Raw genomic sequence first — 23,268 nt, 5'->3', positions numbered from 1 at the left:
AGTTATAAACCATTAGGCATTGTATACATATGGTCTAAATACTTAATTCAAAATAGTTTGCCTCTGTATTTTGATTTTCTACACTGAGTTGACAAAGATCAGTCCATGTATGAACCTTATTTGCTGACAAATACACAGAAGACTTTTCAATCTAAGGATGTCCACAGGTTGAAAAATAAATTATTGTTTTGGGATTGACACTACTTTATCCAGAAATCACTTTTATTTTTAATTTCCAGAAGTGTTTTCTTTTTTATTTTTCATTTCCTTTTTTTTTCTGTACTGATAACTATAAGGTAAGTTTTCTGTTCTACACCCTGAGGATGCCACACTTGGCCCATATATTCAAGTGTATCAAAGAGTAGAAAGTTTTGAGTTATTTATAGTCATACATACCATATAAAAGACTTGTGGTAGAAAAAACGTGTATAAAAGAGCCCATAGTCTAATATATACCATATTATGATGGATAAAAATATGCTAAATTTATTCCAAATTGTAGACTTCACTGTGTGATATGCTTCCACAAAATCCCATTTAGTAACGCACACTTCTGGTTTATTAGTTTGCATGGGAAGGTTGGTTTCTCCTGGGCAGCTCTGCCTTAAAAGTAGAACAGCTTCTACCTAGTGAAGCATGTTAACCTAAATGTTGCTTGAAAAATTTTGTGTTCTATAATAGACACAAAATAATGTAAATTTAAACAGGTGCTGGTCTGATTTTATTACATTTAGTTCTGAGTTACATAACATGTATTATCTAAGATCCACTTGGCACCATATAATAATATATTATTGGTACAAAAAGTGTTCTGTAAGAGAAAAGCATCACTGTTCTTTTTATTTGAATGTATAGATTTGCCCTAGAGCCACACTGTCACTTCTATTTATTAAAATACATTGCCTTAAGAAACACTATCATAATATGATTCAGATCCTGTAGAAATCTCTGGATTTTAAAGTTTTATATTCTGGTATTTTCTTCTAGTAATAAAACAGTCCCAGTTCCTCATAAGGACTAACACACTTGCAGAACCTCATAGGAATTCTAATTTTTAAATTGGAAAAATTTATGATACTGGGAAATATTATAACTATTTTCATTCATTTTTACTTTAAAAGAAATGGCCTGAAAGAGTTTTAAACTTTCTTTTTTAAGGTCTTTTACTTTTTCTCCTTTTCCAAGTTCATATTTTTTCAGCTCTTTTACATCATTGTCAAGAAAAAATACCAAACATAAACATGAAAAATAAACTACTTAATAGTTACCAAATGAAATATACTTCATTTTAATAGGAAATAATTAAAAGTCTCTAGTATATGTCATACAATTTGGTCTATAATGGTAGATTCATATGGGAAACCCAGAATGTTTCTTTTTTCTTCTATAATAACATCTTTTATTCACTTATAGTTAGTTTTAATTAAAGTTGAAATAGTATTCATATCATAAGGCAAATAGCTAATTTGTATACATTACTTTGGGGCTTCTGTATTAAATTTCATTTTATGTAAACTTTGGACTCATATTTGTTGGGTTTTGATCATTGATTATGATACTTTGTTTATAAAATGGTCAATCATTTTATGTCATATTTAGCAATATATCTGTGTATGACTTTTCTGACAGTCAGATCACGTCTGATAGACTTGTATAGAAACTCTTTCATAAGAATTCAACAAATCTAATTCTCACAATTTGATTTTTGTAATTAAATATTTCACTCAGTCTTTTTGTACATGTCCTGGGTAAGATCACAGAGATCGCTCATAGTCCATGTTTGTTTTTAAACAATAGTTGAAAATATATGATGACATAGGAATTTATCAACCTATTCGCAATATGATTAACAAGAATTATATTAATGATTATTTGGCATCTAGCAAAACAGTTAAGTACTTCTTTAGTTTAATATCTCAGGAAGATAAGGTAGTAAAAGTGTGACTGGTGTACTTTAAAGGTGATGTAGTGATACTGTCACAGTAATCATCTGGAATAAAAGCTCTATTTTATCTTTTAACATTGGATTATATGTTTTTGATATTCATTCTCTTTACTCTTCTCACCATTCAAACATCAGTGAGGGTCTTTTTTATGTCCACTGCATCAAGCATACAATAGTCAGAAATATACCTACTATTGTTAAGAGTCAGGTGCTTTAAAGAGAAAAGCGTTCAATGAAATTTATTATCTTATTAAAAAATATCAACATCCCAGTAGGATGTGGGTTGTTGGGTGACTCAGCACATGGGGATTATACCAGTGAGAGAGAACTGGTGATGGGTAGAGACAACACAAAGACTGGATTGTCCAATCAGGCTCACTCACGTGGGAAATCGTACCCGAGTTCAAGGAGACATATAATCATGAGGCACAGGTAGAACAGGGAGAGATCCAGGACCTTCCGTGCAGGTACTCAGATTACTTCTTGCCAGTAAGGCTGTGCTCTGGCTCAGGTTACTACATGGGCCTCTGAGTGATATTTGTGTCTACATAAATGATACAAAAGAGGACCATTTTGCTATGATACTATCATCTTATTTCCAGATGGTTGTGTAGCTTATGTGACATTTTCCAGGAAGCCATGTGTTATAAATTTGTAGATTCCAGGTTTGCTTAGTGCAAACAATCATTGACAAATCAAGTGTATTCTGCTAAAATGTTTTCCTAGATGAAGGCTCTCTTGGGAGAGAGCATCACTAGTGTGTGTATCAGGAGAACTATCATCCACATGTTTGCAAGATTTGGCTGGATTAGCTTCTTATTTTCAGGGTATCTTCCCCATTTCCCTCCTCCTGCAACAAGGGAGAGTGCGCATTGCAGGCATCCTGCTTAATGATTCTCTTCCCAGGAGCCATTCTTGAAGAAGATGGGTTCAACTGCAGGGCAGGAAAGAGATTGGAGGAAAATGCGTTTAGTTTAATGGTTGCTGGGTTGATAAAAATAGTGATCTGGAGAAGCAACTCTGTATTTGTATATCTTGGGATTTATGGTAGGAAAAATGGAAATTATGAAAGTTTATATATTTGTTTTCCTGGAAATTCACTGATATGAGATTGAAAAAATCAGAATGAAAATAAGACGACTTGGTTTTTATTCTCGGGTCTGTCACTAACTAGTTCTTTGAACCTGGGCTCTCATTTTCTTCCTTGAATCTGTGTTTCTCTTTGGCAAAATGAAGACAATGAAAACATGGTGTCAAAAGGTCTCTAATTTAACTTAGAATGATGATTTTAAGTGAATTAAGCCAGAAACAGAGAGAAAAATATCATATGTGGAACCTAAAAAAAAGGACGTTAATGAACTCATCTACAAAACAGGAACATATTTGCGGACATAGTAAACAATCTTATGGTTACCAGGGGAAAGGGGGTGGGAGGGGATAAATTTGGGAGTTTGAGATTTGCAAATGTTCACCACTATATATAAAAATAGATAAAAACAAATTTCTTCTGTATAGCACAGGGAACTATATTCAATATCTTTAATAACCTTTAATGAAAAAGAATATGAGAACAAATATATATATGCATGACTGGGACCTTATGCTGTACACCAGAAACTGACACATTGTAACTGACTATACTTCAATTAATAGAAAATCTCTAATTTCCTTGTTGTTCTAACATAGTCTGAAAGTAAATTGCTCTATCATTTTTTCTGAACTTCTGACTTTCTCAACACTTGGCATAACTGTCTGATGGTTTTTATCTTTCATAACTATGCTTTTGACATGACATTCTTGTGGCAATGTGCATGGACATAAGATCCATTTGGAATAATATACCGAAATGGACATTATTTTAATAGCAAAAACAAAAAGAATGTTTCATCACTGGAGCTGGAACTCCCAGGTTCAGTGAGAAGCTTGAGTTTTCCTGTACACCATTAGAAATGCATTAGGAATCCAGTGACAAATTGTGCTTTTTCTTACTTGCACAGGATTTTTCTTGAAGTCAGCGGCAACTGACTTTATGAAAGGCGGTTAGAATATCACCTTGCAACAGGTGTCACTGATACCTGTAGCTCACGTTCTTATTCAATAAACCTCCAAAGAGTGCTTGTCAAATTCAGTTGCACATCTGAGAATCCAGTTGTAATGAGTTGCTTTCACACTGTGGGCTGAAGTGAGCAGCAGGGGAGGGGCTGACAACCACAGGGTAAACTTACTGGCTTAGAGTCACTAATTACAGAGGCTGAGATGAAAAAATCTGAAGCTCTAAAGAAGATTGGAAGGAACATTTTCATCTAACAAAGCAGTGGAATTTTAAATTAAACACAATTGGGGGATGACTGTATACTAGTTTAAAGTCATCCCAGCCGTTGCACTGTTATAGACTTTGAAATGGTCTTTTTGTGCAAGAATAATAGTTAAACCTGGTTTTATTATTCTTTTCTTCAGAAATCTTGAGATGAAAGAAGGAGTTTTCATTATGATAATAACTGACATAAAACTGGAATTAGAAATGAGAATAAAGTTAACATTCTAGAAGAAGGAACAGACCTATATCCACAATGGCCTGGACTAGATCTGTATTTGCTATGGAGAGCAGATAAAGCCTCTATTCAAAATTATTTCTTGAATTGGATCAGTGTGGTCAGTTCACAAGAAGTTTTTAAGCCAGTCTAACAAAATCAAAACAGACAAATTGGTCATCTAGATGGTATCAGTCTGAGAGGTTTAAAGGAATCCAAAGAGAAAACTGGAATTTTACAAGATAAAATGTACCATTTATATTTAAAAAGCTTGATGACATATCAAATTTGTTGTGAAAGCAAAAATTTGAATCCATCAGTTTGGCTAAGAATTCATTTATTCGGTATTTTTTTCTTCCTAGATTAAGGATAAACTTCAATTCATTATCTAGGTTACCATAAATTTTGAATTAACAGAGCCTATATTGTAAAAGGTTTTACAAGTCTTTATGAAGATGAGTAAATACGTAGAATTTTTTCTCCACATATCGACAATTAAAATGTGTGTCTTTCCAGGAAACCTGCAGATTTATAACAAAAGCATAGCCTGGAGAGTAAAATTAAAATTAGTATCTCTCCAAGGAAACTACGCACTTGTGAAGAATGACCAGGCTGTTTACTGTGAGTAGTGCTTACGATCCAAGGAGTGATTTAGTGTTGTGCAATTGCTTTGTCTTTCCCTCTGGTTTTACCAAGTGAATTATTGAGCAACAACTTTGTTTATGTCATTAAGATTAAATCTCTGTCAAAATTGTCCTGGAGGAATTCTTAAAGGTCTGGGAAAATGTTTTGGTATTAACAACAATACCAATTTTTCATTAAAAAATGTTGCTTTTCCTGACATCGTAATTTGTGTTTATTTATGGAGAGATGTGTATGTATGTGGTGTGTGTGTGTGTGTGTGTGTGTCTGTTTGCAGGGCAGAATGAAAAATAAAACTTAAGAGTGGGTAGATAGATATTTCGTTAGAAATATCCCATTTCTTTTTGTATATACAAGCATGCAAAATTTTGGTGTGTCTGAAGATGGAAGACTGACTTGTTAGATACATTTATAGGTGGCACATTTTTCTGTCGATATGCGGTTCACACTCTGAAATGCTAAAGGACATAGTAGTATTATAATCTCTTGAGAGTGACATAGGTATTAGAATGAGAGATACGATGAGTTGGGCTACTATCATTCTACTTTAATTTCCAAAATTAATTTTAAATAATGTTTAATATATGTTGAATGCTGAAAGTAATCATGCTTGAAAGACAACCACTTTTTTTAATTGAATGAAAAATTCTTTAAATCCTGTGGTACTTTACAGTTTTCAAAAGTTTCACATACATGATTCCATATAATCCCATAATAACCCTTTTTTAAAATCACGTATGCCTATATTGCCCCTCCTTCCTTCCCTCTCCCCACTGGTAACCACTAGTTCTCTATATCCGTGAGTCTTTTTTTGTTGTATTCACTCTTTTGTTGTATTTATTAGATTCCACATGTAAGTGGTATCATACAGTATTTGTCTTTCTCTGTCTGATCTATTTCACTTAGCATAATGCCCTCCAAGTCCATCCATGTTACTGCAAATGGCAAAATTTTAGTCTTTTTTTATGGCTGGGAAGCATTCCATTGTGTGTGTGTGTGTGTGTGTGTGTGTGTGTGTGTGTGTGTGTGTGAATGTATGTATATATATATGTGTGTGTGTGTGTGTGTATATACCAGATCTTTGTATCCATTCATGTGTTGATGGACACTTAGGTTGCTTCCACACCTTGGCAATTGTAAACAATGCTGCTATGAACATTGGGTGCAGATATCTTTTCAAATTAGTGGTCTTGTTTTTTTCAGAAGTATAATTCAGAAAAGGAATTGCTGGAGCTTATAGTTCTATTTTTAGTTTTTTTGAGAAATCTCCATACTGTTTTCCACAGTGGCTGCACCAACTGACATTCCCGCTAACTGTGTACAAGAGTTCCCTTTTCTCCACGTCCTGGTCAGCATTTGTTGTTTGTGTTCTCTTTGATGATGGCCATTCTGGCTGGTGTGTGGTGATACCTCATTGTGGTTTCGATTTGCATTTCTCTGATCATTAGTGGTGCTGAGCATCTTGTTCTGTGTGTTGTTGGCCGTCTGGGAAAGACAACTACTTTTGATCTTGGGGGTTCTGTGCCTACACACTGTGACAAAGTCTTGCATTAATAAACTGCTAGTGAGAATTCATTTTCTTCCAAACCCAGATTTGCTGTTGTTGTTGTTCTGATTCTTTAGCTTAAGGAAAGAGGGAGAATTTTAAAAATATTATTCCAAATTTCCATTTGGAAGATTTTTGGCATTATAAGAAAAACCTCTTGATCTTAATATTCTTGCAGTTCATGGCCACACAGTGCAGCGCTCTGCTTAGTCAGTCGCCTCAGTAGCAGCACCTGATCTTCTCGAGAACAACAGTGTCTCAAAATGTTAAGTTATTTAACAAGCCTCACCGTTTTATCTAATGATCTCACTTTATTCTTAGAATGCATTCTAGGGAAATGTGAAGTAAAGGAACCGTGTGGGAATTCAGCACACTAAGGGACAATAGGGAGCAGAATCTAGTCCTTGAACCTTTATTGACATAAAGTCCCATTAACCGAGTTTTCTGTACATCATTAATTGATTACTACTCTCAGCAATGAATTCTGCTTGGAAAGAGATGGTAATTCATATATTAGTGTTCTGTTGCCACACCTTCCTTTTGTGCGTCTCCTCTGTGATAACCTTTTATGTGGTTATCATAATTTAATATGTATAAGAATTGTATGAGATGATTATTAAAAATCAAATGGAAACCCTCAGTGCCGGTGTGTTTGTGTTGGGTAAATACTGTGGGAACTTACTCTTGGGAAGACTCTGTTCAGAGTCATATTTGATAGCCTTATAAAACAGACCAAAGCTCATCTGATGTATACATTATTAGATACTTGATAGAGTTTGAAATAGTAGAAGTGGTAGAAGTCATAGCAACAATTATTAAGATAACATATTTATGTTCATAGTTTTATAGACACATTTATGTGCATCATTTCACAGGTATGACTAATTTCATGATAACTTAGTCTGTATTTATTGATGATGCAGGTGCTCAGTTGGAGATGAAATCCAAAAGACTAGACAGCTCCACTCAAAACTACCACGAGGTTAACTTCCACTCTTAGCTCTGAATTTTCTTGCCTACTTTAATTTTCTCATTCAAATTTTTATTTCTCCAACATTAAGAATTTCTTGAGAGATTACATAGTCTAGGAATTGACTACACAATGTTGAGAATAATATTTCTATGAAACAAGGAAAGGAAATAAATGTAGACTACTTCTTGAGGTCAAAATAACAGTGACAGATGAAAGTTTTAACACAATGTTGTAATTATTTCTTGGGAAGTCACCATAACATTTCAGTGAAAAAGGCACTATGAAAAATAACAGCTTCCATCAGGATTTTGAGTTAAAAATGTGACAATAAGACAAAAGCATCTTAGCAGTTTCACTCTGGGGGAGATAATGCCTCGTGATGATGTCAACATCCCAATTTAGAGTTTAACTGCCTTGTACTTCCAGTTATGTGAACAAGTCTGATAAAGGACGGGGGTTGCATGTAGTTTTTCCTTGATGTGATGTCGTATTTTAAACTAATTGTTTTTTACTGAGCTGCTCTTTTCTTGTTTGGACAAAAGAACCAAATGAATGGAGTTCAAGGTGGTATAAGAGCAGGTCTTGGTTTAAACCAGAAATTCTGAGCTCATAATCTGAACATTTGTCTTACTTTCAGGTGACACAGTGAAACCAAAATCCAAAGCTTGTTCTCTTGGTTCTTTAAGACTGTTTTGGAATTGATATAATTGGGGGGTTACTTTTTGCTCTTGAGTATGGAGAAAAAAGCAAATAAATTCACCCTTGTCTTGTGAAGCCAAACAGAAAAACCTAGTTTTAATACTGAATTCCTGTTTTTACAGTTGTTGTGCATCAAACAACTATGGCTTGGGAATAATTCTTTTCATTTTTCAAACCCCTTTAGGACACTGTGATGCTGAGAGCTGGCTTTGAAGTTAAGAAAACTTTGGATACAGGTAAGATGTCTGAGAAAACCTGAAAGTGTTAAGTCAGACTAAAACTGGCAGATCAAGGTGAAGTAATAATGGGGAATATTCATTTTGTTGTGAAAGGTGCCAAGATGGTCATGTCAGGACAGCTGATAGGCACTCGGGTTTGTATTCATGCTGTTCACATGAGGGATCAGGAGAAATTCTCAGGGGCTCTGCCACATTTCTCTCCCGTTATTTTTCTTATTTTAGAACTTTGATTTTGCTTTCAAGAATGCATGAGATGCCTACCTCAGGGCAAACTATCTCACCCCATGTGTCTTATCTGGAAATAGCTGCAATCTGCAGCTTCTGTAGATAAAGAGATCAACTTGTTTTATATAATATGATATTATTTGGGAAATAACCTTGGTTTTTAGATTCAGGACCCAAGGTTTCAAATATTTGCTCCTTCCCTAGGACTGCCCCATGGATTTAATAGCCACCTATTCCTGGAGCCACCATGCATCTGGGTCCCCTGCTCTCCCTGTCTCTCCCACCCTCTTCCCCATCTTCTTCCTGAAATGTCCTTCCCACTGCACACCATGCCGGACTTGAAGTGGACAGACAGTGAACCTTCCTGTTAACAGGGAGATTCGTACACTTCATAGAGCAGTGGTAAAGGCAGGTGAGCACCTACATAAGGCTTTCTTCTTATATAATCAGAAGGATTAAAAATTCAAAAGAGGAACCTTTGGAGAGCAAAACAAAACAGGACCAGTAGACCCTTGTCTGAAATGTTTTGCATCTGGAATAAATGTTTGCAACTTTGTTCTCCTCTCGGGCATCTCCTGTCACTGGGGCAAGTATTCCATAGGAACGTTTTGTTTGAAGAAGCCAGTATAGTTGTTAATTTACTTAGTCTCATTTCATAAAAACTTTAAGGGTCTTGCAAGAAATTACCACGACAAATGTGAAGCCAGGTAGGTAGAGTTTACCACATATAAACTGTTCTCAGTTGAGATTGTGGATCTTTCTGTGTATTTTTTGCTTAATGGTAGTATTTGGTAACTACTAAAAAGCCCAACTGGTAACTACTAAACAGTTATAAATTCCTAGAGCTCACTGTAAACTCTGAGTAGCTGTTCTGTTGCTGCCCAATTGGAGGGCAAGATCCATGGTCTGGACGCCAGGATTGATGCTACCACGCATACACTATGAGAGCATGAGAAACGTATTACTCACGTGGAGAGGAGCTCTGGGAACGCAGGGCAGGCAGTCAGGTTGGTGTGAAAATGGCTTGAGAGGTGGGAGAGGCAGATGGCTTTGGTTGTCTTGTGGAGAGGGCGTGGGTGAGGTGAGGGTTCCCAATGTGTGATTTGAACTTGTCCCTGGTGTTACTGGAAGGAGAGCATGGGGCTTGCTAACTGGGGGCCCAGTTGAGGGACTAGAGGAAAAGTGAGAGACATAGGGCTTAAAAGCCGTCAGTGGTCAATCATCAAACTTGGAGTCTAACTCGGTAGCAGTGAAAATTACCCAGTCCCTTGATGATGATGTCCCCTTTCTTCACCTGCACTGTCATCTGTGTGTCACTGTCACCTCACTCTGCTTCCTTATTATTCTCATGGACCTGATCCCTGTCGGACGTAGGAGTGTCTTTGTTTATTGTTGCCTCTTCCAGCTGCAGTTGTAGCCCCTGGGAGCTAAGGTGGCATCTGTTTGGTTTACTGCTGAATCCTCAGCACCCAGACAGTGCAGGAAGCATAATAGGCACGCGGTAATTTAAGAAATAAACAGATGTCTGTTAGCATTACTAGACTATATGCTCCATGAAGGTAAGACCGTGGCTGTTTCTACCATGACTGATTCCAATTCAGAGGGATGCTTTGTGCTTCAGGAAATACTGCTGGAAAGAATCCATTCTTTCAGTTATTTTAAAAGAGCACTTTCGCAAGGTTCTCATAGCTTTTACTTTCAAGGGAGAGACTAAATATATCTTTTATGAAATCTTGGCTCATTTAAGTCCTGAAATTGAGAAAATTTTATTGCTTGTTGATTCGTTTAAAAGCTTGGGCAGAGTAGCAACTTTCCCAAAGTAAGAGTTGGGAATTCACTTCTGATGGCAAAAAGATGCTGAAATTTTAAACAATTTAGAGGTGACACAGACATGGCTACTCTTTTGTTCACAGAAAACAATAAGAAATATCTTAATTTCTGGAACACTAAGTGAATTTTTGACTTGGAATCAACTATATAAATTGAGGACAGCACAATTAACTTCAGGGAAAAAATCTAGTGTTAGCCTTCAGATGAAATTTGTTATGTGTGTTTATTAATAAACCAAAATATCCCCTCCAACATAAGTGAATAAATATATAGATGAATAGACACATAGATTAATAAGTAAATAAATAAAATGTACAAATTAGATGTCAGTCTGCTTTCTAGACTAACCCGCATGAGAACACAAAAGTTATCGTCTTGAAACTAAACAGTACTTTTTGATTTATTGTATGTTCTGAGTCTTAGGCTGGCTGTTTTCTGTACTTCTGAAACATTTAGTTCACTCTAATGTAGTCAATGTTATTAGGAAGGCATTTGATATTCTGCAGCTGTGCAGTTATATGGCTGCCAAAGCCCACAGTTGATTGCAGCGTTGTCATAGAAAGCAGATATCCTCTGAAAAGAAATCATTCTGGATGGATCTCTCCAGCCCACAGAGAAGCCAGTTAATCTCATTAGACAAGGGGTTAAAATCTGTTTGCTAGGAAGGCTCTTTGCACTGTCACCTGCAGGAGAGTTTTAGTGGTTTTAAATAGCAGCTAAACCCAATAGCATTCCATTTGATAAAGTTAGAAATTTCAATGTGGTATGACCATCATCTCAAGGTCAAAAAGAGACTTCACTCTTGAAAGACAAGAATGGATGTTTTATCTCATCTAGTTCACTTATTATTAGTTATTCAGAAGCACTTAGATGTCATAATAAATTCTAGCTTTTTCTCATCACATGAAAAATTCCTTGAAACATCTTTCTTCTCCTGTCACTTAGGACTTCTGAATGATAGTATTTGTCAGGAAAATCCCAAATGAAAAACTGCATTGTAGAATCTCGAGTATCTTTAACTGAAAAATTTGACACAGAAAATACTCTTTTAATGAAATTTTTTTGCATGTATTAAATGAGGTGAACTTGTGATAACTGTATGCCATTTGATGAATTTACAGTCTAAAAAATTAAAAATAAGTTCTGCGAACATATGGTAAAACAGAGACGTTTTGGCTAGGAATAGTAGTCAGAAAAAAGAATCCACGATTCTTTAAAAGTCCACCTTTACCACTCTTCTTAAAACGAATTTTCTTTTTAAAAACATTTTGTCTCAGCTGGTATAATTTTACATGCTAAACTGTCACACGTTTTTTTCCTATACTACGTGACTGACGTGCTGTTTAAGAGGGACGCTATGCCGCTTCAGTTACTTTTTAGTTAAGACCTTTTTAGTGTTCTCAGGAAGTAGAGTTTCTCAGTGGTAAGGCTGAAGTCACTTAAGAAAAGTGGTGTCACCTCACAAAGAATAGCCAGGTGTCAACGCAGGATGCTGTGGGTACTTCTGGATAGGTACTGATGACGCTGCCAGAATCTTAAACTGGATTGATGTCGTTACGTATTCGTCGATTTGTTTACAATTCATTCATTCATCTACGATTCCACTTGCACAAGGCCAAGGAGAAATACGAATAAATTAATTTGGCAATGATTTATTGATTCTTAGCTTGAAAAGAATATATTGGCTTTGAGAACTGAAGACAAGTGAGATTTAAAGCCCGTAGAAAAATATGGAGGGAGAGTCAGCCCTCATTTTATTTATGATCAGCTCACTAGATTACAAATTGAGAGATGTACCTCTACTTCGTCTTCTGTAAAATGGGGTTTAATTCCTCTTACATCTTTGAAGAGGTACCCTTTTGGAGATTTTATTTTTGAGTGTATTTGAGATCTTAGTTTTAGTTAACTACATTATAATTAAGAACAATCTTGTTACCTAACCAATAATAAATCATTCTAATCTATGTATAATATACACATATTTATATGCATATTTATATATGTTTTATGTATTTTTTGAGTTTAGCTCATGTAAATTGCTGTAATTTTCAATAAGTTGTAATTATTGTGATTTGTTCAATATTGCTACATGATGAATAATGGGAAGTTCTTTATCACATACACACATGTTTATATTTTACTGTGACCCTGTAGAATTAGTTTAGCAGATCATAATTGTAATTTAGATTTAATGTCTCTGTCTTCGTATCTGTCTTTAGAGCTGGAACATTTCCATCCACATCTTTTTCACCCCCACTTTTCTGTTCTCGTGCTGGCAGTTAAATCTCAGAAGCATCCACCCACTTCCAGGACTATGTTCTGACCTCTTGTGTTAGTTTTCAGCATCCTTTGCTAAAACCCAAAGAGGTCACATTCTGTGTGAGTGATAGCCTTCCTCAAAACCCATAAGATGTAAGACAAATTCCCATAGGGTATTTATATTTTAACACAGCCTGGTTGGGTTTTACTGGGGGGAAAATGTGGCAAAAATATGCTTCTATTATTTCGGCACAATGTCCTTTTTTTTTTAAATAAAAAAATAACACAAGCTCATATAACTTGTGCTAGGCAGCTCTACCTAACCTCTGGAATCTCTTGCTTTATAAGATTTCTTCACAACTGTGCAGACTGGCAGTGTATCAAACAATTTGCATTTAAACGTGATGATCAGGAAAAAGAGATTCTTTAAAATACAAAAGCTCAGATTAAGAATACATTGGACATGCAAATATGCTGATTTAGATGCAGAGGGCGAATTCTAACAGTGAGCAACTATAGAAATTAGGGCTAATGCTTTTCCTGAGTGCCCAGAAATGTAGAATTACAATTGAACACCTATAGAAATAAATGTGACATCCAAATGGTTACCAAATGAATGTATTATGCTCTGTGATGTTTCACTGAATCCTAAATGAGTTCAGAATGATGACATACCAAGAGGTGCTGGAGTACTTCAGACACACTCAGTCAAATACGTGTGGTTAAATAAAAATCCGTGGAATGTTCCTTATATAAATGAGTTTTTCCTGTTTAGAAGGGAAGTAGAGCAATTTGGTTTTTCCTTATACAGACTCATCACAAGTAGAAGTTTACTTTCATCAACTGGCTCTAGCTTTTAAAGAAACTCTCGTGGTTTCAAAGTTACTCTGCAATATTTTCAGATTCTGATGTGGTAAGGTACCATCTCGCCTTCACTGTGCCCTGTAGCATTTCTTAAGCTACATTTTCTGTATGTAATAGGAGAAGCAGTAGTGACCTGGATAAGTGGGCTAATGGGCAGAATAAGTTTATGCTACCAAACGGCTTTCCAGCAAACTGGGGAGCTGGGATGTTCTAATTAGTTAAATATGCTGGTTAATATTGTTTACCATATATACAAGAACTCTTAAATGTTCTACATTTGGATTACATTAAAAATGCACTTAGATTCCAAGTTCCTACTCCTTTTAATGGGAGTGAATCAATGATTAGGGAGCAAATTTCAAAGAGTGAAGAGTGGCCCCTCTATATGGCACAAAGACTGCGTGACCAGTCAATGCAGTTGTTACTGTTATTTCGCTGGGTCTCCTTGAATCGTGGCCCCTCCCATCCTTGGAACCCCCACGCTCCTCCACCACCCCATCTGATTCTCCCTACTTCATCCCTGGTGTATTAGCCCGTGGTTCATCCCTCCTACAGTCGAGCCCTTTGCCTCAGGGTTCACTCCAGCTGCTCTCTTGATCTTCAAATGGGTGCCTTCTTCTTATGTTCTTAGCTTAAGTATCTCCACCTCTGTTAGGCCTTCAAATCTAATTATAAAATAATATGAGCAATTTTATCAAATCGCCCTATTTTAATTTTCCCCTAGCAAGCATTACCATTTCACAGTTTCCTGTTTGCTATATTGATCAGTTGACCGTTTTTGCCCCAGGAGAATGGACGCCGTCGGACAGCAGAGTTTGGTTCACCTTCTCTCCTGCACCTCCTCTGCCGACTCGGTGCTGGGACATGCTAGGTGCTCAGTGAAGATTTGCTGGATGAATACGTTAGCTCTGGAGTTACATCTGTGTTGCTTACGTGTGGAGAAGTCTTCCTACTCTGTGCAGGCCTTAAACTCTCCCCGTTTAGATTAGGGATTTCAGATTTCTTCAGGATATACTGAGGACATTTTTCTCTCAGCTGGGAGCTGAATACTAATGACTTCTCCTTTCCCTCATCCTCCTCCTTATTTTCTTCTGTTCCTTCTTTTGTTCCTCCTCCTCGTCCTCCTTCTGGCCCAATTTACCTTAATTTGTCCCTAGACCCAGTTTAAGTTCTCCCCACTGAGAGTCAGTGTAGAAAGCAGTCATCTGGAGAGTCTGGTCGACAAGGAATGAATTAAGAATAGGAGGCTTGTGAATTCAGGTTTCTGTACAGGGCTCTCAGCAGAAGTGCCAAGCTAGGAACTGCCTCGTGTCCACTGAAAAGAAAACACCACTGAGTAAAAGGCAGAAAATACTCTCCATCAGACCTCTGATGGCCTCTTTTTTTTTCAAAGACACATGGAAGCTGCCCAGAGAAACTACTGGCCCCTCACCAGGTCCCAGACTTGCGGGCTGGCAGTTCCCGGAACATGGCAGCAGAAATCCTCTGAGATCCTAAAACTGAATGAGACTACAGGAGAGCTGTTTTCTTGAAACGAATGTCTTGATTTAGTCTCTAAATTTGCAACTCATTGACTTCCAAGAACATCTGATTCAGATAATCATATGTGATTAATTCTTTGTATGGAACATAAATTAAGAAACATCCAACGTTGACTAATGGGAAAAACCAGTTTCTTCCCCGCTCTTTCCCCTTCAGTAAAATTGAAGAGGTGCCATGTTGGTGGTCTGCCCTGAAGTCCATCCTGCTCTCAGCCTCCATACAAGCCTCAAAGACTCTGCCCTCCTGATGAATGCTGTCCTGGTCCTCTTCTCCCAGTGTTCTTTCTCTCCTCTTGTATATAAATCCTGTTACCACTGAATGTACTCCTTCCACTGTGGAGGGTGGATACATGACAGCTTCCAGAATTATGGAATAAGAATATATTAGCTACAACCTTCCTTTAGTACCCTCTCCCCCTATGTTTTTCATCTGGTGCTGACAGGTTAAATCCTTGAGAATCAGACATTCCGTTGTCTTCCAAAACCATTTTCTGGCACCTTGTGTCATCTGCTCATTTTCCGTCTCCCACCACCACAGCATAGAGAGGCCACATTCTGTGTGAGGAGCGGTATTCCTCAACTCTCACCTGTTAAAAAAAAAAAAATTTGCACCAGACAAGATGTGCAGAGAGAAGCTGATTTTTTCTGATACTATTTCCAGCAATATGGAAGCCAGCACAGACAGACCAAGTCTGGATATCAGCTCCCCCAAAACAAAGGGCAGGAGTTTTTAAGAGCTGGGGTGGGAGCATGTGTTTGCTAATTGACCTTCACCAAAGGAAAAGTAAACTTTCTCCTATCGTCATGACAAGAGGAAGTTTCACTACTTGGAGCAAAGTGTCCAGGGAGGTTAGACTCCTCCCTGCCCACTGAGCCTGGGAGAGAAGGGTGTTGTCTTCCATGATGTTTACATTCAAGGGCTCCTAGGTCCTTGCGAAAGACTTTTCTGGTTATAAAATGACAAGAGGCTTTGAAAAGAACATTTACTTCTCAAATGAAAAAAACATTTACCATCACAAGTTTTCTCGAGTGAGTGCTCTAAGAAAAACAAGGTCGGGGGCCTCGAGTCTAAAGTTAAGTCAAGCTGCAGAGAATGTTAAGGCCCCCTGGTCATCAAATGTGTTTAATTTCCCTTAGGACTAAACTCGTGCACTTTACAAGGAGAAGTTCATCTTGCAACCACATGCCAACAATTTGCTTGTATTTTCTCTATTTTTCTTGCCTGGAATGTTATGATTTTGGCTAGTTTAAAGGTGTGCCTGGTTTAATGGTATATTTATTTTCTCAGCTTTACTTCCAACAGGTCACAGAGCTGTTGGAGGAGGCTGTCAAAAAGACATGACCTCTACTGACCTGCCAGCTGGTCCCTGGCGTTGGAGGCTCCCTGACCCCCTCTCCTGTTCTTGGAACTTGTATCTACTTGCTTTCCTGCTCCCAGAAGCTGCTCCAAGGATACAGCCTTGAAATAGAAACATGGTGTTGAAGCTATCAGGGTGAGTACGCAACTGAACTCTGTTAAGGTCTCTATATAAACTTTCAAGATTCTGGCAGGTGGGTACGGAGATCAACTCATCTTACAGCTGCTCAAGACAAGCCTCATGCAAATTCCTTTGTTTATTAAACCTTCCACCTACCAATTTGGGGTGACCTGCCTCTTTCTTTGGTCTCTCCCTGCCCTCTGTGTACTGGGTGGTGGGAGGAGGGAGGGTGTCATTTCGGATTATATCCAGGCAGCTCCAAGGAGGTTCTGAGGCAACAAGAGTGCACGTTCTCAGATTAACAGGACAGTGAATCATGCTGGTTCTTTGCCTACCATCATAGAGGGGTTTTTTTCATATTTAAAAATTCCATTCCATAGTTACTGATTTTAATCACTATCATTGCCACTTTATGAATGCTTGAATAATATTACTAGAATTTTTTTGAAGATTTATATTATTTTATGTTAAAATAGTAGCCAAGTGGTAACCCTAATCATCTGTAGAAGTTCCTATGTGTATAAACAACAGCTTGGATCACACAACACTGTAAGTTTAGAGGTGGGTATTTCTATGTATCTGCAAAAGTACTGCCTACAAGGGAGGCTAAGGCTTGAGCAGACGTTACAATCTCATCGCTCGTGTCCATGGGGGATTGGTTCCAATAGCTCCCACACATGCCGAAATTCTCAGATGTTCAAGTCCCATTGTTGACCCTCCATATCCATGGATTTCACATCTGTGGATTCAGCCAACCTTGGATGGAAATTTTGATCTATGGTTTGGTGAATCCATGGATGCCAAGCCCAAGAATACAGTGGGACAACTGTATGTTTATTTGAAAAAAACCTGCCCCTAAGTGGACCAGGACAGTACAAACCCATGTTGTTCAAAAGTCAGCTGTAATTCATTTAGCGTGCCGACTTTGCCATCTTGCCATTATTAACTGAACTTTACAATCTTTTGAGGTTTCCATTATTTTAAAATTTCTCATGAAATGGATTAACAATATTAATCTATAGCAATGCACAGACCTGTATTTTCATTTTCAAAGAGCACAACTGTACTTTAGTTACAGATGGCTACTATCTTAGCCAGTTACATTTTGAAAAAGCAGAACATTTCTCTAAATGCTTAGGGTCAAGTACACTAATGCCTGACAGTATGTACTCTCAATGGCTTGTGGCAATTATCTGAACCATCTTTGCAAATATCAGCATGTGAATAATGCTCACATTTGGTCATTAGCTGAGGGTGTTATTGTCTTCGTTCACCTGCCAAATGTGCAATAAGGAAGGTCATCTTTAGACAGCTATTAAATCTTTTCCTTAATGTTCCGTTATTTCCAAGTCTGCGGCCACTGTTTTATGCCATGTGGTTATCTTAATGAAATTATTGAATTACAGTTATGAGGTGTCATGTGGCACGTCTAATATTTAATGAATGTCTGACATGACTTGAATGATTTCTGTTCTTGTTGAATTGATCAGTCAGGTCTCCTCAGTACAAGATGTTCTGTGTTATTCTGTAATAGAAGTCACAGTAAAGAAGAGCGCCCTGGACTTGGTAAGACACATATAAAGGAAATGACCAGTGTCCTCTCTGCACAGTTTGGTGGTGAAATGGTAGTGCTCGGAGCCTATGACCACTGTATGGGACAAAGGTTTTGTTTTGTTTCGTTTTGTTTTCAATAAAGAGCACATTGCCTCACACTTTTAATTTCAATTTAAATGAAATTTTGGAATATAAAATTCCATAATTATGAAAATTGTGAAGCAAGTGTGGCTTACACCTTTATGCGTGTTTGCTCAGACTCAGCATGAGTGGGACTGAAGGAGGGTCCCCACTGGAGGGACCCTTGGTTTTTCTGGTGGGTCTGGGGAAGAGGGGATGGAAGAGGTATGACTATACCTTCTTTCCCTTTCTTTCTTCTGCACATCACCTCAGCTTTCTTTTTCCTGCCTAATGTGGTGGTCACAGGACCAGGGCTGCAAATCCACCTGCCGAAGACAGAGACGATGAGTCCAAGCAAGGAGCTGTAACTGTGCCTCTAAATTCCAAAGAGCCTGCTGAGGAGGCTTGCACCTTCGCCCATCTGGCAAAACCGGGATGACCGTGAATGCAGCTGTATTGCCTACTGGTCAGGGGGGCCCACTTGTTCGGCACCCATGTAACCTTACCCTGTGTGAATGGGAGTGGATTGAGGGGGATACTTGCTAGACCAGCAGAGCGGCCAAACCTAAAGTCCCTTCCAAAGGTGGAAAAGTTTGGACATAGTTGAAGAGAAGGAGGAACAGTGGTTGAGGGTAAAAGAATGAATACACAGATTATCTAATTAGGGAAATCCAATATTACATGAACACCTCAAGAGAGGCGCAGGGCAAGAGATGATATTGTTTTGTAGCTCAATCATACATGATTCCTTGAAGGGTGAAGCTGTATATTGCTGAGATCACAGCTGCTCTTGGAAGCTCAGAGACAGTTAGAGGGAAGATGGCCTCATTCAGTGCCCATATAGAAATCAAAAGAACCAACACTGTAGCTACAAATGCACATTCACATTCTAACCATGATTTGGCTGCAGCAAAATGACATTTCTGTCATGATAAATCAGTGTTGTTAATTTACATTTATTTTATTTGTATAGAATTTATAATTTTTTTTTCTGATTAGTGTTATGTGAAGTATTAAGAAATACTTTTCTTCTGTTACTCACTTAGCTAACATTAAAACAAAAACAATTCATGTTGGCTGTCTGTTAGCATATTCTTCCCTTTAAAAGAACCTCGTACCTGTTATGGGTCGAATTGTGTACCACCCAGATCTCATAGGTCGAAGTCCTAATCCCCAGCACCTCAGAATATGACCTGACTTAGAAATAGGACTGGGGCAGGTGTAATTAGCTAAGATAAGGTCATGATGGAGTGGAGTGGGCTTCTAATTCGGTATGACTGGTGTCCCTGTAAACGGGGACATTTGGACACAGGCTCACATATGGGAAGAATGCCATGTGAACATGAAGACGGCCACCAACAAACCAACAATAGGCACTCGGAACAGATCCTTCCCTCCTGTCCCTCAGGTGGAACCACCCTGCCACATCTTGATTTCAGACTTCTAGCCTCCCAGACCGTGAGACAATATGTTCCTGTTGTTTAAGCCAGCCAGCTCGTGGTACTCTGTTATGGCAGCCCTCGCAGCCCTGGACTGAAGTTCTGAAAAGTGTGTAGCTTTCTTCTCCTCTGTAGATTTGCTCAATGTTCTTGAAGCTCTCTACCATGATTAATTGCTTAGTAGAAAATTTTTATATGTATCTGTTTTTAAACCTCTTTTTCTCATTGTCCTATGCATTTACTCGTAATGTTATTTATTTAATTAAACTAGAGCTTAAAAAGATCTGATTTAGAATAATTTCCATAATGTCCCTTCCTTTTCTGCCCTCTTTTCTCTTTTCACACGTTCACACAATTTTAGAATCAGAAACCTTAGGACCATCACAGAGAAAACTGCCAAGGTATAGTATGCATGAATGTGGCACGTGACTAGATTGTGACGAAGCTTATATCAAAGAATGCGAGGTAGAACCCATTACATTCTTTATCAGCGTCATTGGTAAAGTAGTTACATAACTGCCTTTCTCTTTTCTTTTCTTTTTATCCTTTCTACCTGTCTGGGCATTGATGCTTGTCTTTTTTCTATATTTCTCTTATTTACATATATTCTTCCTGTCCCAATTCACATACAATTTTTTTCGTGAAAGATGGTAATTTTGAATGATGTTTTAGAAAATTTCTTGCCTATCATTTGCGTTCCTAGAACTAAAGAGAAATGAAAGGAAGTCAAGAAATCAGTAATACCACTGAAGAGGAAAAAAATGGCCTCCAGATTCCATCATTTCCTGTACGTCGCCTTTGCTTGTTTCTATGGCAAATGAATGCAGAATGGAAATTACTCACACTCCACCAGGAACCTGGATGCAAACCCACTTGCAGAAGGTTGGAATAAGAATATCATTAAGGATTCGTTCATTTTCAATGCAAATTGTGGAATCTGAGGGGGACTAGAGGGTCAGAGGGAAAGGGTGTGTTTTCAGCGCTGCCGAAAGCTGTCACGGTGACTGGGAGGCATAGCAACTCACTTACTTATAAAAATAAATCTGAAAAGAGAGTGGGTCAGGCGCAGGTTTGCAATTTTACTTCTGTCACTATTAGATGGATAATATATCCTGAAAAATCTTAGTTGTCAGGATCCTGAAAAAAAAAATTAGGAGAGGACTAGTAATAGAAATCCCTACCTTTGCAAGGGCGGGGACATAAAATATACTCACCTTCAGATTATTTGAGATTTCTATAACTGACAGTTTTTGGAATGTTTTCTAAATTAGAGAAAAGGAGTCTTTTTTTGTGTGTGAGATTCAAAAAATAACTGTGTAGTGAGTTCTGAATTTTATTAAATTGTGCATTTTGAGTTTTATGATGATACTTTTGTGCACACCTTTTCCCACAGGTGTTTTTCTCCAGCATTAATCTTGTTTATCAGAAAGTAAGTAAATAGCAAAGACCAGGGAATATGTTAAAATTCAGAGAAGAAAATTAATTGAAAATCAATCTTAAATAATATGGCAATATTCTGAAGGTAGATGTGCCCTCTCTTGGGTTGAGTGCGTTAGGGTAAAATGTCACTGAGATTAGTGTGGGATTGAAACCATGCTCTGGACAAAGAAGTCCCTGAAGCTACGGCTGTGAGTTCTGTAAGGGCCAGATCGCAAGGCCCTGGCTCTCAGCCTGAAGCCTAATTGGCTACCTGCCTTCTGTGGGGGATTGTGAAAGGTACTCTCTCACTTCCTCCCATATTTAGACTTTGAACTGAGTTAAAGTTTAGAGGTAAAATTTCCCCCCTAATGGTATGAATTTTGATGTGGATTGATCAGACAGGAAGTTGGTCTCATTGTAAAATACGTATGTGGGTCCCACTGGGAATCCCACCTGAAGATTAGCCGGAGAGGTTCTTGTGAGAGTTTACTCTGTGAGAAGTGTTAGTGGTTTCCGCATCTGCGAACCCCACTCCTAGGGGATAGACCAAGGAAATAGGCAAAAAGGAGGCTAGTTGATATTTTTAAGGAACTGGCTACAGAATTTTAGTCAAACTTTGGCATAATTTTAAAATTCTGTGGCATATGGAATAAGAAAGCCTTACAAAATCAAGGTGCTTATAATTGCGTTAACCATTATTTGTAATCACTTTTAGGGTTTGTGATGAACGTATTTATTGTTCACAGAACAGACACTGCCAGCTTCAATTGTTGCATTTTCTGGGTTTGGATTAGATATCACAGGAGTATTTGAAATGTGTGTACTGTGTGTGAAGCACTGTCTCACTACTCGGTGAAAGGAAAGTTACGTGTCCTAAAGTTGCTTGTAACTTGTGTGTGGAAAAGACATTGAAGAAATAGAGTATTTGGGTGACCATCCCTACATTATATGCATTACATATATAAGATCATTTGAAGCAGGAGTTTTGGTCATTTCCAAGGCATGTCAACACTCTAGACATTTATCTTTCTACAGAAAAATTTTAATTTTGTTACTTTGTTGCTTAAACCTTTTGACTAGCTTTCTCCTCTCTTGTGCGCACAGAATCTTAGATGCCTGTTGGAGGCTGTACCTGAGCTTCCATCGCTGTCAGAGGCTCTGATACATCCTCCCGTGAGCCCTGTCCTTTCCCTTTAGTAGAAAATATTACTGTGCTCCTTTAGTTTCCTCTCCGCTGCTCAGCTGTCCTTTCCGAGGAGGCGGCTGTCCTGGCCGCCCTTTCCTTCTTGTGCCCCTGGAAACTCGCACATTGCATACCTCATAGCAAGTATTCAGTGAACGTTTCTGGAAGGTGCGATTATGAATACCTGTGACTGGTTGCAGTCAGTAGGCAACAAAGCAAAGCCAGAAGGGGATGTTCTGTTCCTCCTTTGTGCTACACCTACAATCCCGGCTTAGCAGGTGTTGGCTGGGGAGAGGAGTGGTAGGATTTCTAGGGCTGCATGTGTCTCCGCTTTCAGGTTCAGCTCAGAAGTGAGGAGACCAGTCACCGAGACCGGACAGGGCTGCAGATGGGTCACTCAGTTCTGGAGCTGTCTGGATGTTGAGATTTTCTGAACTCGTATGCTTTCTCTCTCTCTCACTCTCTTGTTTTTGTCCTTAACATAATTTTCATATCCTGTCATGCTGTCCGGTAGCTTTTTAGGATTGGTTTAAGCCTACCTTATAACTTAGATTTTCCTCTGAGACTCTTCCTGTTCCAAACAGATACACACAGGCACATTCACACACACACACTCTTTCTCACTTTCTTAAACTCTCTGCCCCATCCCAGCTGACTCCCATACATGGCCTTCTATCATTGTGTTCCTGTAACAATTTCCCTATAATGTGATCCGTGAAAGTAACATGTTATGTAACCCATTCAAAGAAGTCCCTCCTCACACGCTTTTCTATCAACCACA

General features: G+C 38.1%; 1 long non-coding RNA gene across 1 annotated transcript in view; it reads left to right on the top strand.

The window, feature by feature from the left end:
* LOC105097306 (uncharacterized) overlaps positions 1 to 23,268 on the top strand; it is a 329,784-nt gene that overhangs the window by 269,474 nt on the left and 37,042 nt on the right. Inside the window, exons 20-23 of the long non-coding RNA XR_010377177.1 lie at positions 8,521 to 8,572; positions 16,583 to 18,912; positions 19,855 to 19,994; positions 20,589 to 20,767. This is a non-coding gene — a long non-coding RNA (uncharacterized LOC105097306). The remainder of the gene's footprint in view (positions 1 to 8,520; positions 8,573 to 16,582; positions 18,913 to 19,854; positions 19,995 to 20,588; positions 20,768 to 23,268) is intronic.

Source organism: Camelus dromedarius, chromosome 21 (genome assembly GCF_036321535.1).
Source record: "Camelus dromedarius isolate mCamDro1 chromosome 21, mCamDro1.pat, whole genome shotgun sequence".
Lineage (NCBI taxonomy): Eukaryota > Metazoa > Chordata > Mammalia > Artiodactyla > Camelidae > Camelus > Camelus dromedarius.
This window is presented reverse-complemented; position numbering and strand designations above follow the sequence as displayed.